The sequence below is a fragment of the Equus caballus genome, chromosome 20 (genome assembly GCF_041296265.1).
Source record: "Equus caballus isolate H_3958 breed thoroughbred chromosome 20, TB-T2T, whole genome shotgun sequence".
NCBI classification, from domain to species: domain Eukaryota; kingdom Metazoa; phylum Chordata; class Mammalia; order Perissodactyla; family Equidae; genus Equus; species Equus caballus.
The window spans coordinates 8691661-8714877 of NC_091703.1; the positions used below are offsets into that span (position 1 = coordinate 8691661).

The following is a 23217-nucleotide window of genomic DNA, read 5'->3' on the forward strand; positions in this document are numbered from 1 at the left end:
TCGTTTCCTGGGTGTCACAAGTTGGGGTTTCCAGGATGAAGATGCAGAGATGGAGTTTGGCTTGCAGGGTATTTATTGGGAATCAATGCCTGCAGACAGGGGAGGTGGAGGAATCAAGATTGGGCAGAGGGAGAAGCTGAACTGCAACAAAGCTTCAGCCAACCCCGTGGGGAAATTTGGAGCATATGTGGTCCATCAGACTGGACCTTCTTGGCCCGGGTGGCCAAGCCTTTAAATTCCTGCCTGGATCCATCATTGAAGCAGACAGCCCAGGATACACATGACATTGAACAAGAGGCTGCCTGTTGGAGGCGCTCTGCTGACATCACTCCCACCACTGGAGCTACAAGCCTTTCCTTGAAGGAGGACCTGGACAGCACACCTCCTTACCCACCACGCTTGTTTATAGAATGAGGATGATATGAACAGGACCTACCCAATGTTGTTGAGACAATGAAATATGCTAAGCATTTAGCACATAGCACACCTGGCACAGAGTGGGATTCAGTAAGTGTTTGCTATTATTGCCATTGCCGTCACAGGTAGAGTAAGAAATGGAGAAAGAGTTCTCCCCTTTCTTTAATTCATCCAATGAGTAGGTAGTGACCACAACCAGGTGTCAGGTACTGTTCTATGAAAGGGAGTGCTGGTCTGAGGATATATGTATTCAATAGGTGGCCATGGCTGGCCTCATCAAGAAGAGAATCTGTGGCGTAGCAGTTAAGTTCACGTGTTCCACTTTGGCAGCCCAGGGTTCGCTGGTTCGGATCCTGGGCACAGACCTATGCACCACTTGTCAAGCCATGCTGAGGCAGTGTCCCACATATAAAATAGAGGAAGATAGGCACAGATGTTAGCTCAGGGCCAATCTTCCTCGGCAAAAAGAGGAGGATTGGCGGTGGATGTTAGCTCAGGGCTAATCTTCTTCCAAAAAAAAAGAAGAGAATATGTGAACCAAGACTTGAAGGAGGTGAGAAACATATGGGACAGCCGTGCAACAGCCCTGCGGAGGGAGCACACCTAGAATGTTCAAAGTCAGAGGGGCAGAAACAGAATGAGCAGAGGGAGTGGAGCAGGTGAGGTCGACGAGGTGACAAAACTGCTTCCCAGGTGAGGTGGTGTGCCAAAACAAATCAAACTCGTATGTGGTCAAACCTCACCACCAACTCAGGGGTTCAGAAATACAGGTGACAGGGCAACATGATAAACACCCTGGGGAAGTAATCAGCAAAATTAAGACCGTGGGAAACTCCACAAGAAAAATAAACTAGTTACTTCAAAAACAACCCAAAATTGAAAAATTGCAAGAGGCAAAAAAAAAAAGAGGAAACTATAGATTAAAAAAGACAAGTATATCCACCAATCCCACTAAACACATAAATCTTATTCGGATCCTGACTCAAACAAGCAAACTGTCTTCCAATTAGTAATCATCATCACCATCTTATAGTTGAGAAAACGTGAGCAGTAAGTGGATATTTGATGATAGCAAGGAATGACTCTGGGATGGGTCTATCGGCCACGTGATTTCAGGAAGGGAGATTGTGGATCTGGAATCTGCCGAGAATTCAGAGAGGCCTCCAGCCCCAGTGCTGCAGACAAGTATTTAGATAATAACTCTGTTTGACTTTCCCAAATTCCTGTCGAATATGTGCGGGAAGCACAGCCCCGGGCCGCCCTGGTCAGCACTGCTAAGAGGCCCGGGAACATTCCTGGTCTTGCCCATCTCGCCTCCCTTCCTTGTCACGTTGTATGAGAACCAAGAAAACTTGCGCACCTCAGATTCCTACCCTGCGCACAGCACAGAACGTTGCCATCACTGCCTTCGACAGCCCCACCTTCTTTTCCCAGCTCTGAGGAAGCTCTCCGTCATCATGCTCAGGTCCTGGACTGGGAGTTCCCAGCTTTGGTCTCTAACTCGGCTTGAAGACTGACTGACTCTTCACCAGACCCTTCGTTCTTTTTCTTTCTTTAAAAGAAGGTCCACACTCAGTTTTCTCTCCAAGCCAAATGCGTTGGGTATCGGAGAGCACATCCCTGGATCAAGTGGAGTATTTTTTTAAGTATTGTAGGAAGGAAGTTTCTGAGTTAGATGATTGCTACTGGTACTTTACTATAGATTCTGAAAAGATTGGAAAATGAAAATGCACAGCCACTAGAAGCTTCACAGCTGGGCAGTGGGTCTATTAGCAGCACCTCCCCCCCTCTTAAATAAGAATGCCTTTCCCTCACTGGCACAGGATGCCCCTTTTCCCACAAAACCTCCTCATTTCACCCACTTGATATATCTAAGAAACTGGGCTTGGCTTTATGCCTGGTGACAGAGCTTTTGAGAGCCATTCCCATGTGGCTAATAAAGGTCACACTCTCCCTCTAATAGCCAGATTTGCATTTGCTTTCTGTTCAGTTAAAGAAGATTTGCTTGGAAGACAGTGCCCAGAAAAGAATAGCCAATGATATTCTTCACAAACACTATCTCCTGAGGGGGCAACAGGCAGGAGAAAAACACTTGAATTAGAATCAATTTTCAGACCTGTCACTAACCAGCTATGAGACATCTTTTGCCTCTTGAGATATTAGTTTTCTCATCTGTAAAGTAAGGCATTTGGACAACATAATCTCCTTCGCTCCTTTCTGCTGCAGAATGCTATGATCTTTCTAATTTACTGCATTATCTCTCACTCATCCTTTGTCATTTATTTCCAATTCATAATCAACAGGAATTGAGTATATATTGAAAACAAAACACAGTCATGCATCGCTTAACGGGGATACATTCTGAGAAAAGCATCATTAGGGGATTTTGTTCTTGTGCAAACATCATAGAGTGCACTTACACAAACCTAGATGGTCTAGCCTACTACACACCTCGGCTATGTGGTCTAGCCTATTGCTCCTAGGCTACAAACCTGCACAGCATGTTACTGTCCTGAGTACTGTAGGCAATTGTAACACAATGGTAAGTACTTGTGTATCTAAACATAGAAAAGGTACAGTAAAAATATGACATAAAAGATAAAAAATGGCACACCTGTACAGGGCACTTACCAGGAATGGAGCCTGCAGCACAGGAAGTTGCTGTGGGTGAGTCAGTGAGTGAGTGGTGAGTGAACGGGAAGGCCTGGGACATTAGTGTACCCTAGTGTAGACTTTACACACTGTACACTTAGGCTGCATGAAATTTATTAAAGAATAGCTTCTTTCTTCAATAATAAATCAACCTTAGCTTCCTATAATTTTTTTACTTTATAAACTTTTTAATTTTTTTAACTTTCTGGCTCTTTTGTAATAACACAGCTTAAAACACAAACATATTATACAGTTGTACAAAAATATTTTCTTTATATCTTTATTCTATAAGCTTTTCTCTATTTAAAAAAAAATTTTTTTTTACTATTTAAACTTTTCTGTTAAAAACTAAGACACAGACACATTAGCCTAGGCCTGCACAGGGTCAGGATCATCAATGTCACTGTCGTCCACCTCCACATCTTGTCCCCCTGGAAGGCCTTCAGGGGCAATAACACATGGAGCTGTCACCTCCTATGATAACAATGCCTTCTTCTGGAATGCATCCTGAAGGACCTGCCTGAGGCTCCTCTTGAGGAGGGGTCACTCTTTTCAGAAATACGTCCCTGGTGGTTTGCTTGGTTTGTTTCTTTTTTTAATAATAGCTTTGCTTATAAGCAGATAATACACCAAGAATATTCCTCTCTACCAATGAAAACCTTTCAGTGTTGGGGTCCATGTTTCCAAACTTTTTAAGAAGCTTGTTGAGGTCTACAAAAGCTTCTGCTAAACTTTCACTGTGAATATTCTTGGGGGTTCTTCTTTTTCTTCTCCTGAAGTTTCCTTTTCTCTTGCCTCTTCTTCAGCTATGCAATCTTGTTCTAGTTCCAACAGCTCCTCATTAGTCAATCCTTAAGGAACCACCTCCCGGAGCTCTTCAGTGTCATCCTCATCCACACCCAGGGTAAAGCTGTTTGCCATCTCAGCCGCAGCCTTGTTGATGTTCACAACCTCTTCATCCTTTGAAGTCATGGACAAACCGCTTGAGAGTCCTCTTCCAGATGTCGTTCACACACTCGTTGGTGACATCATCCCAAACCCAAGCAAGCTTCTTGATGCAGTCATAGGTGTTTTAATCCTTCCAGAATTGCAGTGTCCTCTCAGTGTCTTGCTCAGTTGCACCAATAGCCTGAGCAAAGGTCTTCCTCAGGTAGTAGGCCTTAACTCCTTGATCCATTGGTTGGACCAAAGAGGTGGTGTTTGGAGGGAGAAACACTGCTTGATATTTGGATAAAGATCTAAAAGGAGGGTGTCCAGTAGCATTATCAACAATAAGCAAAATCTTGAAAGGTACGTTATTCTCCACACAGTACTTCTCCATTTTGCTGACATAGCAATTCAGGAGGGCATCTTGGAAGAGGAGCTGGGTCATCCATGACTTCTTATTGCTTCTGTAGTACACTGGTAGTGTGTGTTTATTGATATGCTTGCAGACCCTGAGGTTCTTACTGTGTCAGATCACAAATGGTTTCAATTTGTAGCCTGCAACATTGCCCCCAAACAAGACTGTTATCCTGCCCTTAAAAGCCTTGAAACCTGGCATTTATTTGGCCTCCTCATGGATGAAAGTCCTTTCAGGCATCCATTTCCAGAATAGGGAGGTTTCATCCACATTGAATATTTGCTCTGGCAAGTAATTTTCTTCCACAACCAATTTATTGAGAGTTTCCAAAAATTCTTCAGCTGCTGTCACATCAGCACTTGCAAATTCACCACTCACTTTCACATTATGTAAGGAATAACAATTCTTGAGTCATTTAAACCACCCAGAGCTATCTGTAAATTCAACATCGTAGTTGGGTCCAGCCTTTTCTTTCAACATCAAAATAAGACTTTTGCTTTGGCTGTGATCATCGTGACGCTGAGAGCGATATACGCTTCTGTGTCTAGGCTTCAATCCAGGTCATTAGAAGTTTCTTCATGTCTGATATAGGCCCTTCTCAAATTTTTGTTAGTCTCATTGTCTTCAAGGAAACAGATCTTTTAAAGGCGTCTGTCGCTTTGTTCTTGTTCTTCAAGACTGTAGCTGTGCTCACAGGAATGGGACATGCCTGACTGGTGAGCAATAACCATCACTGATTTTCCACCTTCATAGTCCTTAATCACTTTCAATTTCATTTCCAGGTCAATCACTCGACATGGCCTCTTACTGGCAACATTAGTAATGGATTCTGTATGCTTAGGGGCCATGATGAACAAAACAACAGGAGATTAAATCAAGCACAAGAGAAAACGATGCAATCAAGAGACACGGTAAACACGACATGTATGAGGCAAACACGAGATGTATGAGGTTGCTGCAGGCATAATACGGCATACTGTTTTACAGTAAACTAAGTAGAAAGATTATTTATTTAGATTATTATCTAAAATAATGATAAAAAGTATAGTATAGTAAATACATAACTAGTAACATTGTCATTTATCATCAAGTATTATGTACAGTATGTAATCGTACGTGCTATACCTTCATATGACTGGTAGCACAGGTTTGTTTACGCCAGCATCACCACAAACATGAGTAATGTGTTGTGCTGTGACTTTATAATGGCTACAGCATCACTAGGTATATAGAAATATCTCAGCTCCATTATAATCTTATGGGACCACCATCATACATGCGGTCCATCATTGACTAAAACATCATCATGTGGTGCAAGACCGTAGGTCATAAATGATTACAATGCAATACCTAGCAAAGATTAAACAAGTCCATTTAAAAAATACAAAGGATAAATACATTTCAGAGAAGAAACACAAATAGCTGATAAATATATGAAAAAATGCTCAACCTCACTAGTAATCAGGAAAATTAAAATGAGGTGCCGTTTTTTCTCCCTCAAAATGGTAAAAATGTAAAAGATTGATAATGTCAACTGTTGGCAAGGATGTGGAGAAACAGGAGTGTAACTCAGGACAAACTTTTTGGGGACAGCATTATCTACCAAAATGTGAAAGTTTAGTACCCTTTGATCTGGGTCTATGAACCCACATTTTAGAATGTGTGACAACATTGCATGTAATAACAAAACAATTTAGACATAAACCAAATGTCTTTCTATAGGGAAATGGTTAAATACAGTACAGCCATGCTATGGAATACCAAGCAGCCACTAAAAAGAATGAGGTAAATTTATACAAACTGATAGAAAATTATACCCAAAATACATTGTCAAGGGAAGAAAACAAGCAATCCAACCGTATGTAAAATATAGTCCTATTACTATAAAGCTCTCTTCATTCTCCTCTTTCTCTATATGAATATGAGTGTCTGTGTGGAGGAGGGCAGTGGATTGATGGAGGGATGCAGAGGCAGGGTGGCTGCAAGTGGTTATATAGACTGAACATAGGACATTCATATGGTAGACATTGTGGATTTGCATATTTATTGTTATACAATTTTCTGGCAGATGGCAGGAGTGCCTTTTTCTAACTCACACAAACATACCTTATAGGCCAGTGGCAGTCCTACGAAGGGGACTTTCATCTTATTCCGTATATTTGTGCATTATTTTTACAAGCATGCATCGCCCTTATGACCAAAATGATTGGAAAATTTGAACATCGCCCTTGACTTCAATTAGCTAACAGTCTAATGGAAAACTGAAAAAGACAAGGACCAAAATCATATAGTCTTCTAGCCTGATCACCCTTAGATAACTTGAAGACAGCTTTTGCTTTCTGAAAATCTTCTAGTTCCCGTAACTAGTCTGACTTTTAAAATCACAAAAATCAGACAGCTCCATCTCGAAATTCCGTATATTCTCACAGTGTTCCAAAGTCTTCCCACAGCTCCAGGTACCCCTTTTCTTCATGCTTCAAACTCCCTTCCATTGCTCTCCCCGCCCACTCTCCCTACTGAGGGGCTTTCCAGTCCACGGTCATCCATCTTCAACAACAAATCTTCCTTGAAAGGACTCAAGTCCAGAAACACTTTGGGTCAGGCACCAGCCGACATCAATAAGTTTTCTTCTCAAAGTTTTGGCAGTCGTACCTGAGGCCCCTCCCATTCTAATGAGACACTTTCACATTTATCAGTGAATCCTCCCGTATCCCAACGCATTCATTGATTCATTGATTCAACAGAAAATTATTGATCATCTTCTCTGAACCAGAGCCTCAGCCAGTTGAGTCAGACACGTCCTTATCCTCAAATCTGCCAGTCTAGTAAAGCACACGGAGACATCAACAAAGAACTGTGAGTCGAGATGGTAACGCTACCATGCAGGCACAGTGCTGCAGAAGCCCAGACGAGAGATCTCCTATCTGGAAGACGGAGAGGGCTTCAGAGAGGAAAGCTGTTGGGACTGAGCGCGGAAGGCTAAGAGGAAGGCAGGAGCAGGGATTCTTGGCGGGTGTGGTGAAAGACACATTGTAGCTCGAGCAGCAGGTGCTGCAGAAGTGAGGTTGGAATGGACTGCATGCAAAGGACTCTGGAACGGATTCAGCCGGTCACAGGGAGCCACCAAAGAAGATTAGTCAGGGAAACACACAACAAGCTGTTTTTTTGGAAATATAGCCATGGTAGCAGTTTGAAGGATGACCTAGAGAAAGCAGGACTAACATCAAGAAGACCAACTAGGAGGTTGGCGCTCTAGACTGGGCACACAGCCTTTAAAAATTGACACACTCAGGGACATGAACAGACATTTCTCCAAAGAAGATATACGGATGGCCAATAGACACATGAAAAGATGCTCATCATCGCTGATCATCAGGGAAATGCAAATCAAAACTACACTAAGATATCACCTTACACCTGTTAGAATGGCAAAAATATCCAAACAAAAAGTGACAAATGTTGGAAAGGTTGTGGAGAAAAAGGGACCCTCATCCACTGTTGGTGGGAATGCAAACTGGTGCAGCCACTATGGAAAACAGTATGGGGATTTCTCAAAAAATTAAAAATAGAAATACCTTATGACACAGCCATCCCACTACTGGGTATCTATCCAAAGAACTTGAAATCAGCAATTCCAAAAGTCCCATGCACCCCTATGTTCATCGCAGCATTATTTACAATAGCCAAGATATGGAAGCAACCCAAATGCCCATCAACTGATGATTGGATAAAGAAGATATGGTGTATATATATATATATATACACAATGGAATAGTACTCAGCCATAAAGGATAAAATCGTCCCATTCACAACAACATGGATGGACCATGAGGGTATTATGTTAAGTGAAATAAGCCAGACAGAGAAAGATGAACTCTGTGTGACTCCACTCATAGGTGGAAGTTAAACATAGAGACAAAGAGAACTGATTGGTGGTTACCAGGGGCAAGGGGGGGTTGGGGGAGGGCACAAAGTGTGAAGCGGTGCGCCTACAACATGACTAACAATAATGTACAACTGAAATTTCAGAAGGTTGATAAATTATCATAATCTTAATAAAAAGTTTAAAAAAACAAAAACTGACACACTCAAACAGGAAATAACGCTCCAACCTCATATAGTCTGAAATAAATTACATTATATTGAACCTCCAATGTTCTTCTATTTGAAACCAAGTTTGGATTTTAAGAGAATACAGAAATTTTAAACTCTGGTTGCAATTACATATCCTTAAGACATCTACCAGAAGAATGGGAGCTGACTTGAATATGCTTTATCCAAAGATTGACTAAAGGCACTTAGCTTCCCTTTAGGAATCTGCACATTGGAGTTCAGGGTTAAAAAAAAAAAAAGTTGAGCTTAACTATTTTCTTAGCCATGAACTATAATTTGCACTTGGCATCAGCTGCTTAGAATTAGAAACTTCCATCTTTCTTACATCAAGCACATAGCTCACGTTTTAAGGTGGAAGTTCATTCCTCCATCTTCCATGCCATTCTTCAAAACGGTGGAGAGAAAGAGGAAGGAAGCCAGGCAGGCAAAAAGACAAACCCCATGAAAAGTCTCTCTCTGTCTATCGGAGCTGAGAGTTTCTTTCGTGTCTGCAAAACAAACATGTGAGTCAGCCTGAGAAATAGAACACCTTGAACAATCAGAAAATTCCACATGTCTCACCTACAGGTACCTTCAGGCTGATCTTCAGTATTTCTTAGGGTCAAAAAAGCCAAAGTGGAAGGGAGAAAATGCAGATCAGCTGTGGCAGGAGGAAGCCTGGCCAGAAAACGAGTCCATCAGGACAGCGGGTGTTACTCAACCTTCAAGTTCAAACAGGACCTGAGTGCTTCAAAGGGGAGCTACCTAATGGAGAAGGAAGCTGGCTGCCCAGGAGAATGTCAGTCATTAGGAGAAAAAACATTTCAAAAAGGAAGGTAAGGGATTCAAAGAGTTTTTGAGATGATATGCACTTCTCACACAAAACACAAACTTGTATCTGAAAATTTGCAGCTTTTCCAAGCACATTAAAAATTAACTGAAAAAGAAAAAAATCTTGTTTGGCCCATTCTCTTTATATTTGAGAAGTTTTATTAACCTTAAGTTTCTGCACATACTATTGTCTACATAAGTAAAATAGGAGAATGTCTATATAAACGTAGAAAGTATTTTCATGGAAATAAACTAGATACAGATTCTAGGCCGATAGTTAACCATTAAGTACACGCGCACACACACACACACACACACACACGCAGAGTAAGCACTTGCAGTCATTGCCACACCAACTAAATGCCTTTAGCAATCAACATCCTGGACATTTGAACTTTTCCTCCAAGAGCCAGTGTTTTCACAAACACCATCTCATTTCTACACACAACATTCCCAGGACGTTCCTAGAGGCAGAGACTATCTCCATTTTGTAACCATAAAAAAATGAGGTTCCAAAAGGCTAACTGACTTGCCGCAGGTCACAGAGTCATCAGTGGGGGCCCACACTCCAGGGAGGCAGACAGAGGTCACAGGGAACTCTCTGGGCCCCTCCACGACAAAAGCCATTGACACTAAAACTATATTTTAACGTTTCAACAACCATTTTGGACACGATCGTTCCCCAAACCACATTGTAATAGAGCTGTCACTTTTGTTCCAAGAATGCTCTCTGATGGTGAAGAGTTCAACAAGCCTCCTCCTTGATCCAAACTGGTTTGCCCAGACCTCCTTGCTCAACAGGTGGGAGGAAGTGCAAATCTGGGAACCAAGACTTGCAAACAGAGCCAACTCAAAACAGAATCCAATCATCACCACAGCAAGCTCCCCAACCTGCATGTGAGTTTCATCTCCTTTCCGGGCATAAGTCAGAACCTTCACACTTAGTGTAAATAACAACCAGCCCGTGAAATCCCTAAGACGCTTTCTCAATGTCCCCTAACATTGCCTGCTCGCTCAGCCCTACAAGCCCCTTCAGGATCCAGGCCGAGTTGTTGGCCCCAGTTGTCCTAACTGATGCCAGTCAGGGAATGTGCCACACTCTCTCTCACCTCTGGGCCTGTGCATAGGCCATGTCCCTATCCGGAAAACTCTCTGCTGGGGTCCCTCATCTGCACCACTTGTTATCCACTCATCCCCCATGCTATATGTCACTTCTTCCAGGAAGCCTTCCTGACCTCCCTAGCTATATGTTTTCGTAGCACCCTGTCCCTCTCCTAGCCAACACTCCACACAATAATTACCTGTGGACTGGTCTGCCCCCTCTGTTTAGACCACGAACTCCAGGAGGACGGGGGCTGGGTCCCTCTTCTTCGCCATTGTGTCTCCAGCACCCAGAATAACGCCCAGTTATGAATAAATGATCAATGACTGTTTGAAATCAACAAACATTTATGGCTTACCATTAGGGCAGACCCACTGCTAGACACTGAAGATAGAAAGATGAAGACGTAATGTCCTTTTCCCTCAGATAAATTATGATCTCTTAATCTGTGATGGCTTTTATCTTTATTTCATAAACAGATAGAGTTTTACAAAAATACAACTACTCAGTGGGTAACTGTTGAGAAGGGCCCAGTGAGCCCTGGGGCTAGTTACAACTAAAACAAGAATAACCTTCTCTTTGGTATCAGTGATGTTTCTGAAATGTTGAGTCTCAGATCTGGCTTTTAAACTACTGCTTCCTGTGAACTAGCACAGAGATGAGAATACTCTAGGCCACAAAGTAGCATCATCCTTAAGGCCGACTGCGTGGCTGCCTCCCCAGAGCAAGGGGACTCCAAACGCTGACCTTGCTAGGGACAAAAGTAGAGTGAGCAGTGAGGGAGACTAGGTTTTCCTTCTCTTTGCAGCTGCCCTTTCCACAAAATAACTGTGAATAACAGAGAAACTCCAGCCAACTAAAAAGGAACACAACCTCATGCCTTTGACCTAACCTTCCTGAGCTCTGTTTCTAAACTAGCCCTGCCCCATCCCTGGATACAGGGATCCTAGTCGGTGGTTCTCAAAGTGTGGTCCAGGGACCCGCAGCTTCAGCATCACCTGAGAACTTGTTGAAAGGCAAATTCTCCGGTCCCTCCCCAGACACACTGAACCTGAAATGCTGGAGCGGGGCCCGGCTTCCTGTTTTAATCGGCCCTCCAGGTGGGTCTGATGCACAGTCAAGTCGGACAACCACTGCCTGGTGCTTTATCTTCACAGGCTCACTGCTCGCTGAGTTCCCTTGTTTACGTACTTAAACAGCTTATTTATTTCATGTTCTCCCTCACTGGAATGAAGTTGCCTGGAAACTAGGACCTTGTCCGTGTTGCTCAGGGCTCTGCATTTCTATGACTTTGAACGCGCCTGCATCTGATGGTGCTCAGTAAATGATGGTCGAGTAAACCAATCTTCCTCTTTTTCTTGTTTTCCCGGGAGCTGGCCAAGAACCATCCTAGAAGGAGTTAAATTCCTCTCATGAGTCATCTGGCCAAGACACTGGTGATCTGTCCCTGGATGATAAGGCTCCAAGGACAGGAGATGTGACATGGCCCATCTTCATGACCCTTTGTCCAAACCCCCGAGGCTGGAGTGCTCACGCATAAGTGTTCTGAACTCACCTTCCAAATGTCAGAGGCCTGATGTCATTCCACAGTCGAGACATCTTGGGCCCTGAATGGATTCGGGATCACTAAGGAAATCCCCTCGACAGGTGAACGGACTCTTTGTAGCCCCTCCAGCACTTCTGATGAGTCAATGCGGCCAAGTATGGCATCCTCTGCAGGGTCCCCTTACCTCCGTGCATCTGTCAACTCCCCTTCCACAGCACCCAGGGGAGCAGAACTCAGCTGCTCATTACGGTGCGCAAAATTCCATCTCTAGGTTTCATGGTTTCCTAGGGGGAGAAGTTCTCCCCAACTAGGTCAAAGTGTCAGGAAAGCCAGATCTTGGGGCAAGAGTCAAGTGAAACAGCCATTCATAAAAAGAAAGATAATAGCTGCCACCTATGTTACACCATACTCACGTCATCTGGTGTAAAATGTACGTACTGTGATATCTGTTTCCCTCAGATGAGGAAACTAGGGCTTGGAAAATAACCTTTCCACGGCCTTACAGCCATCAATAGGTGGACCTTGACCTCTAACCCTGATTTGACCCGGAAGCTCTTCTTAACCTCTAAAAATTGATGAGCGTACAGTGGCCGTCAGGCCCCTCCCCTACATGGGCCAAGCCAGCTGCAGTAAATAATTTACAGCTGCAGCTGTAAATACCTGTGAGGTAGGGAGAGAGAAAATTAATGTTTAGGAGGGGATAAACTGGGGGATTTGAAGGCCAGGTTAAGAGGGCTCTTGGCTCCCAGCTTCTCCACCCAGTCCGTCTGCCCGTGAGGATGCCACGCCCCTCCTCCTGGATTTGCCTTGGACCTGCCTGGACGGTTAATATTAACCTGAGGTGATGAGCTCCCTTGCCAGGTTCCAGGGCCTCTTAGAAAGGTGGGATGCTGACTCACTGCCTACGTGGCAGCCACGTGTTTCCACAGCGCCTAGGCAGCAGCAGCCAGCGGGCGGCCTCCTGCGCTAAGCAGAAGGGCCTTTTCCTCGGGGCAAGGAAGGGGAAAAGTAGCTGGTTTTCAGTGTCTCCATCAGGGGAGGAAGGGCGCGTTAGCAAGGAGGAAGGAGGGCGTTCCAAGCAGCTTAGGGAAAAGCTTCCCCTGATGGGCTCCCTGCTGCTCCATCTGCCGTCTACATCTCCGGAGGGTGTCTCCAGTTTTCCCCAATCACCAACTAACACGCAAGGGGAGGCCGGGCTGGTGTGGAATGAAGATTTATGAAAAGCACAACCAAGGAAGGGTTAAAGGCAACCTGTGATATGACCTGTCTGCGGAACGCTTAGCCCCTCCAACAAGGCCCTGCAAGTTCCAGAAGCAAAGGCCAGGTCTCCCTGTCTCTCTGCCTCGCTCCCACCCTCTGGACCACATTTTCTTCGCTCTGAAGACAGAGGTGCCTGAGGCTGTCAAACCTCCTCCCACCGCACCCCGCCCCCAGCATGTTAGCAAATCTCTGGATAAGGATAGAGAAGCCAGGCTTCACGCGCCTTTCCTTCTGCCCCTGTGAACCTCCCAACAAAAGTAAAATTAAATAAAATGAAAAGTTCTGTGCAATTGAGATTGTAGAAACTGACAGCTACAAACCTGGCACACATGGGAATAACAGGAGAGAGCACGGGACCTGCAGATGTCAAAAGACGTTATTCTGAACGCAAGTGCTCCTGCCGGGAGGGAAGCTGCCCTGCGGCTTCTCTCAATGCCTTTAACCCTAAAAACACCGTGGCAATGCTGAGACAGATCTGGGTACGCTGGCAGGGGTACATCCACCTTCTCAGCTCTGACACCCCCAGCAAGGTTTGAAAGCTCAGGAAGTTCCAAGAAAGCCCCTCTCCTGCCTGACCTGCTGGTACTGAGGCGGAAGCATGGAGGAAGAAGAGAGGCTGGAAGGCAGCAGCAACGTAAATCCAGCCCTGGGCCACAGCCCTGAAGTAAAGCCCTGACTTTCAGGAGGCTGGGACTCGCTCAGCTTCTGTTAAGCTGAAACATGCCTGGTGCTACAGCTTATGGGCGCTGGCTAATCGCACCTTCTGATTCACACCATTATTAAACCGACAGCTTGGGCAACAAGGAGAATCACCCAGGGCCCAGCGCTCCAGGCCAAAACTGAGCAGAGTGCAAACTCAGGGCACGCAGATGTTTGGTAAATGAGTGGTGTGACTGCCCGGCCTGCTTTCTGCCCCAGACCATGCGACTTGTCCCTCCAGAGAAGAGGAAAGTCTTAGGGAGAGGAGCCTGGCTCCCTCTGGACCACATTTGCCTGTCTAGGGAGTCGCCGCTTCCCACAGCTGTCACACCCTGTTTTAAGACACCAGAACTAACCCACTGGGCCGCTGACATCCCTTGCCAGCCTGGGGCCCGCGTGCAGGTTGGAGCACGCAGCTGACATCACGCCTCAGTCTGGGTTAGCTGTCCCAGGAGCCCGAATCCCGTCGCTCCTGCACATGACCCCAGTTGCAACAGTGGGTTAAAGTTCAGAAGCAGGCTGCTGAAAACATCCACGGTGATAAGCTGCACCTTTCGCGGCAGATAACCCCGGCAGGAGAGAAAACAGGTTACAGGACCTCTGAGCTGTCCCTTCCAGCAGCCTCGCTAATAAAGACCTCTGACCAGTCTTTCTGCTGCTGATCCCCATTTACAGTAGATTAATGGAAATTTAATATTTTTTCCAAAATAAACAACGAGCCTAGTGCTTTATTTTTCAGCACCCAGCTTATGTTTTATTTATTTTTTAAATTCAACTTATTTAAATTAAAACCAAAAAAACTGGCTCACCTATTTCTTATTTTGAGTAAAATAAACACATCAGTCTTCTAAGGGATGTTTTCAGAGGTGAGGCTGAGGAGCTTCTTCTCCTTTCCAGCTGCTCATGGAATCAGGGTTTGCGATCAGCAAGCAAACCCAAGCAATGCTGATGCCGTGAGTCAGCCCTGAGCCCCAGGGGCTGGCTGAAGGATCCAGGTGCGGGGCTGTTTTGAGGGGAAGTGAACTTTGTCCTCTAATCAAAATGTTCAACTGGACTCAGAATCTTCAACTTGGGATCTCATAGCTCTGAGAGAAGGAATCATTACCAGGTTTAATTGGTTTAGAATAAGAGGGGAAAGGATACAAAAGGCAGCCGCAGCCTTAAGGAGCTTACAGTGCAGTTGGGAAGCCCAGAGCAAAACACAGAGAAGTTAACAGAAATACAGAGTGGTTGGACCCAAAGCATCTCCAGCATGGTAACTACATGGAACATGAGTGGTTTTGATTTTAAAAGGGGAGGGTAGAAAGGGGACAGTCATGGTAAGCTGTGGGTTTGGAAAGGGATCGAGGGAGAAAGGACTTGAGTAGGATTTGATAGGAACGGAAAATAGCTCTTGTTCCTCAGGACTCCATCTTACTTTCGTCACGCTTTCTCTTTCTACACACTCCCCCTGGGCAATCTCACCCACCGCTTCAACTACCACCTCAATACGATGACTCACAAACCTTTATCTGCAGCCTGGTCCTTTCTCTCCAACTCCAGCTTCCAATGGTCTGTGAGGTAATTTCCCTGCTGTCCCAACTAGTGACTCTAACTTGCAATCTTTGTCCTCCCCTGTACCTGCTTTGGCTCTTCTCTTCGCTCCCATGGCTATGCACTTACAAAGGGAGATGCTCAAACCAGACAACCCGGGCTCATCAGGACGGCTCATTCCACTCCTAATTAGTTACAATACAAAGCTGCCAGATGGTGCGTATTGTTAACGACACCCATTTGTAGGCCCCCCCCAATAACACCCTTCGCTGACCGGCCGGTGCTGTTCCCTGTTGCCCGCCCCTGCACCTAAGCGGTTAGTTTGCACTCTGCACGTGAGACTTTCAAGACCAGGCCCATCTACCTTCTAGGCTCCAGGTGTTCTGAGTTCTACCCAGTTTTAAACCACTTGAGGTGCCCGCCTCAGCTGGGCTCTCTCCCACCTCCGTGCCTGTTCATGGAAGGCCCTTTTCCTCTCTGGCTTCCCTGGTGACTCAGTGATTCTCATCAGGGGCAATTTTGTCTCGCAGGGGCCTTTGGCCGTGTCTGGAGGTGTGTGTTGTTGGTAGAACCTGGAGAGAGCAGGGCTGCTATCACTGTCACCTAGTGGGTAGATGCCAAGCATCTGCTCTACATCCTAACAATGCAAGGCTGGCCCCCCGCAGCAAAGAGGGGCTGATCCCAAATGTCAAAGTTCCAAGAAGGAGAAACCTCCGTCTAGATTCATCTCAAGCTTCGCTCACCCTGCTCCCCCAAAGCTCTCCTTCTCTCCATGAAAGAGAGAGGAGCAGCCTCTTCACGTCAGGTCCAGACCTCTCCCGTAGCAATCAGCACATTGCATGTGACTGTCTACTTCCCAGTCTCTTCCCCAGGCTTCTGGGAGGCAAGGAATTTGTCATCTTCTTCTCTTTATGCCACTGGATATTGTGCATAGTAAGGTCTCAGGGCCTGACATGCAAGGAGAAAAGTGACTGAATTGGATCCAGGCCAGAAAGCATTATACAATGCATTGAGAATAATGTCTACACCTTGCCCCCAGGATTCACATAATCTCTTATTTACACTACCATTAGTGGCATTTAACATATAAAGACCACAATGTGCCCAGTATCACAGAGAACATAAATTTTAGACACAGATTGTTTTTCGCTTCAGCTTACACAATAAAATTGGCTGGCAAGCCAGTACATCAAGGTCAAAAAAGTTTTTCAAATACCAGCAATTGCTCTTAACCAATCAAAAAAATAGATTGTCTTTCAGTACGTGTGCTGCCTTGTGAAAAGAGAGGGATTAGAGGAAGGATCTTCAGTCAAAGAACAAATTCTTGGAGAGACTGTAAAAAAGAAGGAGCCCTCAGAAACCCAAGAGTTATTACCCTCCTGCTTGGCCACAAAGCAGTAATAACTTAGGTATAAAATACGTGGAAGGAAAAAAGGCAAAACTTTCCCCAAAATAAAGCCTTCTCCACACAGCTAACTTACTCACCCAGATTCCAGAACGTTAAGGGAAGTCAGTCGGTAGGAAATCAAATGTGTGAAAAAATGAGGAAAACATAAAAAAAATCTGCTTTGGCCCCATGCAGCTCAACCAAGTGTCTTCTTGATGTCACCCAAAGGGATGTTCAGAATGCTGGTACCTACACACCCTCACCACAGACACTGTCAGAGTCAGAATGCTCTTTATCCAAGTGCCTGGACAACCATTCAACCAGCCAGAGGAATGGGACTCACAATAAGGGAGTACAGACATTAAGAGCAGAATGTGAGGTCAATGGCTGTAGGAAAAAGAAAAACGGATTCAACACCAAAGAAGCCGGTTAGAGACCATGAACCTGTTCCTTTCACCGCACACAGATTTTCTGTTCTGTTTGCCAAAGATTCAAGATGTCCATGCCAAATATGTGTGTGTTGAGAGCCTCGAGTCACTGCTGACCCCCAGCAGCCCATATGGGAGCCACATAGAAGGGCCATGAGTGGGGCTGCATGCTCTCATCCCTGAGGAATGCAGCTTCATCACAGGACTTGCTTCTGTGGTGACCACTGCAGGCCACCAGGAGCCCCTTTAAGATGAATATGTGTGTCAGCAAGAAATTAATGTTGTGCTGTGATTGCTGTGTTTGCTATAGTATTAGGAAAACTATACCGGATATAATATCCCCTGAAGATTAAGATCATAAATGAGCAGGGTTGCTGCAGAGCATCAGGGTTGTGCACTGGAGAACCAGTCTGACACCCAGGTGTGGCAGCAGGTCATGGGACACAGCAGCAGCTGGTTGAGAAAGGCTGCCCCTGTTTCCTCTCCCCAGCAAGCCCAGGATTAGTGTTTGTGTGTCATGGGCCTTCAATCCTCTCCCTCTGGCTTCTAAGCCATCTTGTCAGGGTGGAGAAACGGCTTAGGGGCTGGGCCTTCCTGGGGTGCATCCCAACAGGATCAGTCACCCTCCCACTAAGCTGCCTGGAGGAGCTTCCAGTCCAATAGGAGAGTCACCTGCTTAACTGGACCATTTGAACATAATGTAGTCAGTGCTGTGGCGAGACTTAACCTGGAGCAAAGCAGTGGGGCACTTTAAAGACTAGTGTTCTGCTTGTCACTGGCCAGTACCACAGCCATCGCACTTCAAAAATCTCTCTAAAACAACACATAGAAATAAATTCTCCCTCTCCAAGAATTTTGGGAGAAGAGAGGAGCTGATAGCACCGGTTGTAAAACCTAATCAGAAAGCATCTGTTCCGTTCCAGAAAACAGTTACTGAGCATCTTCTAATGCTGCCCTCCAGATGCCTGCACAGTTTATAGAATTTTAACTTGAAGAAAAAGTATATACTTATTTGATTTCAAGTGCAAAGAGAAAAAGCTGGGATTAAGGAAGAATTTTTCCTGATAAGCTCAACTCTTGTGGACTAAATGAAGAAATAGATTTTTTACTGGGTGTGTAAATGCTGTGTCATGTTTGGGCATAAGGCCACAAGTGTGTCCATGGGGTTTATTAGAAGAAAAGTTCCCTCTCAACATACCACAAGGAGTTTGATCACATATTTCTATGTATTAAACCTCCCAACCCCAAGGCTGGTGTACTTCCTATCTGGTTGGATGGGAAACACAACAAAAAGATGTCTTTATATAGCATATAATGGGCCCTATGCCACAGCACTTTTTGGAATATGTAGCTGTCATTTATTTACAGCTGTAACTGAGCATCTGAAGGTGCCAAATAAATCACTACACCCATTACAAAGATGCCACTATTGCTGGATAGTAAAGAATGTAAAATGGTTCGGTCACAGTGGAAAACAGTATGGAGGTTCCTCAAAAAGTCAAACATAGAATTACCATACGATCCAGCAATTCCACTTCTGGCTATATGCCCAAAAGAATTGAAAACAGGGATTCAAACGATGTTTGTACACCAACATTCATAGCAGCATGATTCACAATAGCCAAAAGGTGGAAACAACCCAAGTGTCCATTCACAGATGAATGGATAAACAAAATGTGGCACATACATACAATGGAACATTATTTGGCCTGAAAAAGAAAGGAAATTCTGACCCGTGCTATAACATGGATGAACCTTGAGGATGTTATGCTGAGTGAAATAAGCCAGTCACAAAAGACAAATGTTGTCCTTTTTCCACTTATATAAAGTACCTAGAGTAGTCAAATTCATAGACACAGAAAGTAGAATAGTGGTTGCCAGGGACCAGGGGGAGGGGACATGGGGAGTTAATATTTAATGGGGACAGAGTTTCAGTTTGGGAAGATGAAAAATTCCAGAGATGGACGGTGTGATGGTTGCATAACACTGTGAATGTACTTAAAGCCATTGAAATGTACATTTAAAAATGGTTAAGATGATAAATTTTATGTATGTATATTTTATCACAATAAAAAACAGAAAGAAAAAGTGGTGTCTACGTGGAGGATAATCCTCCCATTGAGACCAACCCACCACACACTTAACGCCTGTGGCCTCGCTGGCCCTGATCCTCCCCGCCCAGAACTTAAAACTGTCACCCCTGTCGATAGGTGACAGGTCAATGCTCAAAGATTTTACAGCCTGGGAACTTACCCTACCTGGGCAAGATTAACATATTTCATAAAGGAAAGAAGAAAGACCAGAAGAGGCCTCATTTGCCATCACTGGATTAGTAACCCCAACAGTGTCGAAATGAGCCAAAGTGCTTGAGTACCCAGTGTATATTACCGACAGGACAAAGGTGATGCTTGCTTTCTAGCTTTCCAAGACCTTGCTGGATTAAGGGGACATGAGAGGTCCCTCCACTCCAACTGTCTAGCGCTCTTACTAAAATTAAGAAATTAAGAGGGAGAGGCGGAGCGTGGTGTGAGGGTGGGAGAGAGAGGAGTTAGTAGGGAGCAGAGAGGAGAGAAGGAAACGCAGATAAACTCAGGTAAACCATTGCAAATTTGTGTATCTGAGAACTCTTTCCACAAAATTGCAGCTTTTAATCTTAAACCAGCATTTCACACCATTTATCACAGATGCAAAAAAAGAAGTTATGTCAGCCCTGGAGGCTCTGACAACACACAGGAGGATCAGGGGAAGGGGCTTTAAGGTAAAAAGTGCAAGGAGTTCCTTCCAAAGAATACAATTGTTCTACACTTTTAGCTGCTCTACTTAACTGCCAGACCTTTCCACCGGCTTCATAGGGTGCAAAGCAGCAGGAAACAAGCCTTTATGATTCTCAACCCTTTATGATACAAGAAATGCGTGCACTTAATTAAAACAAATTCCTGCACGCTGCTTGATAGTATTTTGTTACCCCTTCAACAAAAAATAAAAATACAGAAAAGAAGATGCACAGGAAAGCATTCTGTAAGTTTTTAAGTTGCTATATCAACATCAATTTTCTTCTGTACTAGTCTGCTCAGGCTGCCATAACAAAATACCACAAACTAGATGGCTTACACAACAGACATTTACTTTCTGACAGTTCTAAAAGACCAAGATCAAGGTACCAGCACGGTTGGTTTCCAGTCAGGCCTCTCTTCCTGGCTTGCAGATGGCTGCCATGTCACTCTGAGCTCCAGTGGCCTTTAGTGCTTGCTATGACACTGGTGGAGGAAGTCCAAAAAGGAGAGGCCCCCCATGCAGTGAAAACACGTGGCTTGGGAGCCAGAAACACTCATGCTATGGGCATGAGTCCAGGATGCACCTCACTTTCCTGCCTGGCCAACTTCATCCGTATACTGCTTTTCATTCCAGTCCTAACTCAGATCACCCCTTCTCCTCCAAAGCCTTGTATCCCACCATGTATTTGCCCGCCCCTGAGATGTTCGTCTCTATGACTCTTTTGAAAACAAATCCCTTTCTGCCTAGAAAGTGATTCCGATGTCCCTGTATTTAGACCCTATTTCCCAGCCTCAGCCATCCCCACCTGTGTACAAGGCAAATTTTGCTCTGCAGCTTGCCCTACCCCTACAGTACCAGAGCTATTTTTAAAAGTTTCCCTGAATCTCGGATATTTGCTGAGAAGGAGTTATTTCATTGATAACAGCCTAAATCTCAGTGACATTACAATGTCCTTCTCCCAAGGTTGAAAAAACATGAAACAAAGAGCTATAAATCTCCACCATCCACGAGTCAGGCTGCCAGGGTCTCCATCATCCAGGGAATGCGCTCCCGTGTGAGAAGGGTGAGAGACTTCCTTGTCTTTGATTTTGCTTTCTTCTAGGAGATTTTCCAGAATAAAGAGTTCCTGCAAGCTGGCCTTTTCTGAGTATGGGGAGGTGGAGTCAATGTCCCCTCCCATGGTGCAGTATTATGTAATTACATACATTCTAGGAACAAAGTACCTGAAGCATTAGGGACCCAGCGACTGGTGAGTTCCAGATGTGAACTCAGGAGTAGCTGGACTCTCCAGGGTGGTAAGCCCTGTGTGCTTGTCCTCAATCTGGCCTACACCAAACCCTGAAATATCGAAACAACAGCCATGCAGCTAGCTAACACCAGAGATGGGCATAGTCTATAAAAGCTCTACTCTAAAAGCTGACATCCTTTGGGTTAATAAATGCACTTTGAGATTGCAATAGCATTGCTTCATCAGGTAAACTAAATGCAAGAGGTTCTTCTGATTAGAACAGGTTGTGTCTTCAAAGTTGTTTTGAAGTTTTAGGTTAACCAGCTCTCTCAGTTTGCCTACAACCATGGGGTCTCCCAGGATGCAAGACTTTCAGTGATAAAACCGGGAGAGTCCTGGGCAAACCAGGATAGTTGATCACCCTATTAAAATATCAGAACCGGGGAAGCCATTATGGAATGCATAATCTTTGCGGGGTGCGAGGTTTCTTTTTGTTTATTTCTTTTTCCCTGTACTCATTTCTGCATTTGTCCTAAAACAAGGACACTATTACAAGCTTCATAGTTCTGTTCTGAGAGTTATAGTATTCAGTATTTGTGTGAGTGCACAGTCAATAGTTTGCACTCTTAGGAGGGGTAGTGGGCAGCTGTTATGAATAAGGATGCAGTTGGCTGTTCCCAGTGTTCATAACCTGGCACCTATGTAGTTTCACTTTGAAAGGTGTCAATGCCAAGAGGATGTGTGATATGATGAGTAATGAGGGCAAAGCTGTGTCCCAGGGTCTGGGACACAAAGTTGAGCTCAGGGACACACAGACAAGTTTCAATATCAAAGTAAGAGATGGGAGTCAGTGTTGCGAATCCTAAGCAAGAAGGTTAAACGTGGTGCATGGAGAGTATACAGGCTGAGGCCAGTAAGTAGAGATGCCAGCCAGGCAGTGGGCACAGGACACCTGCGGTCAGAGTGGAGAGGAATCCGGAGCTCGCACACCCAAACCGCACAAGCAGATGCAATCCAGGCACAATTCCAAGCACCTGGAACAGGCAGTTAAGTAACTGGAGACATGAGGGGAAAGAGCCCTCAGAGGAGGCAAAACCCACTTCACAGCCCCTCATAAAACAGCCCCTCGCAGGCAGTGCCTCAGAGCACGACTCTAGGTTGTTTGGTTATCTATGTTCCATTGCATCACAGAAGCCACAAATCAGCAAGAGACGTGCCATAAGCAGGCACAATGTGAGCAGAAAGGTGTGTCAACCGTCAGCCTAATGACAATAGAGAGAACAAAAGCAATAAGAAGAATGAATTGGCCCGGGACCATTTACCATAAGCAACACTTACACCTTGAGGGTCCACGATGAGAGCCAAGAGGACTGTTCTGCTCTCACTGATGCTGCCCTCCAAGTTCCCAGGATGGCTTATGCCTTCTCAGCCTGTCAAACTCACTCACTCACTCACTCACTCACAGATGGAGAATGGATAAATGAATTGTGGCACACTCTTACAAAGTAGTACTTCTCAGCAATAGAAAGGAATGAACCATTGCTAGGCAGAACAATCCCAAAAACATTATAGGGGGAAAAGGCAGATACAAATAGTTTGTACTATATGATTCCACTTATTTGAAATTCTAGAACACGCAAAGCTAGCCCTTGATGATAGAAATCAAAAAGTGGATCCTTCTTGGGGTCAGGGGGAGTTTGACTGGAAAGGAGACAAGAGGGACTTTCTGAGGTGATAGAAACACTCTGTCCTGCTTGGGGTGGTTGTTCCACAACTGTCAAATGTATCGAACTGAACACTTAAGACTTGTGCATTTTATCATAAATTAATTATACACCATTTAAAAATTGTTTTAAAAACACGTTTATTGATGGCACTTTTTTCTAATTCAGCACTAACACATATCATGTCTCTTATCTGCCTAA

General features: G+C 44.8%; 1 long non-coding RNA gene across 2 annotated transcripts in view; it reads right to left on the minus strand.

The window, feature by feature from the left end:
• LOC138919341 (uncharacterized) overlaps positions 1-9270 on the minus strand; it is a 66736-nt gene extending 57466 nt beyond the window's left edge. Inside the window, exons 1-2 of one of the 2 annotated variants that reach the window (XR_011429468.1) lie at positions 9096-9270; positions 8868-9012 (exon numbers count right to left, since the gene is read on the minus strand). This is a non-coding gene — a long non-coding RNA (uncharacterized lncRNA). Of the gene's footprint in view, positions 1-8867; positions 9013-9085 lie in introns of both variants that reach the window. The other variant, XR_011429469.1, reaches the window with a different exon arrangement.
• Between the last annotated feature and the right edge of the window lie 13947 nt (positions 9271-23217).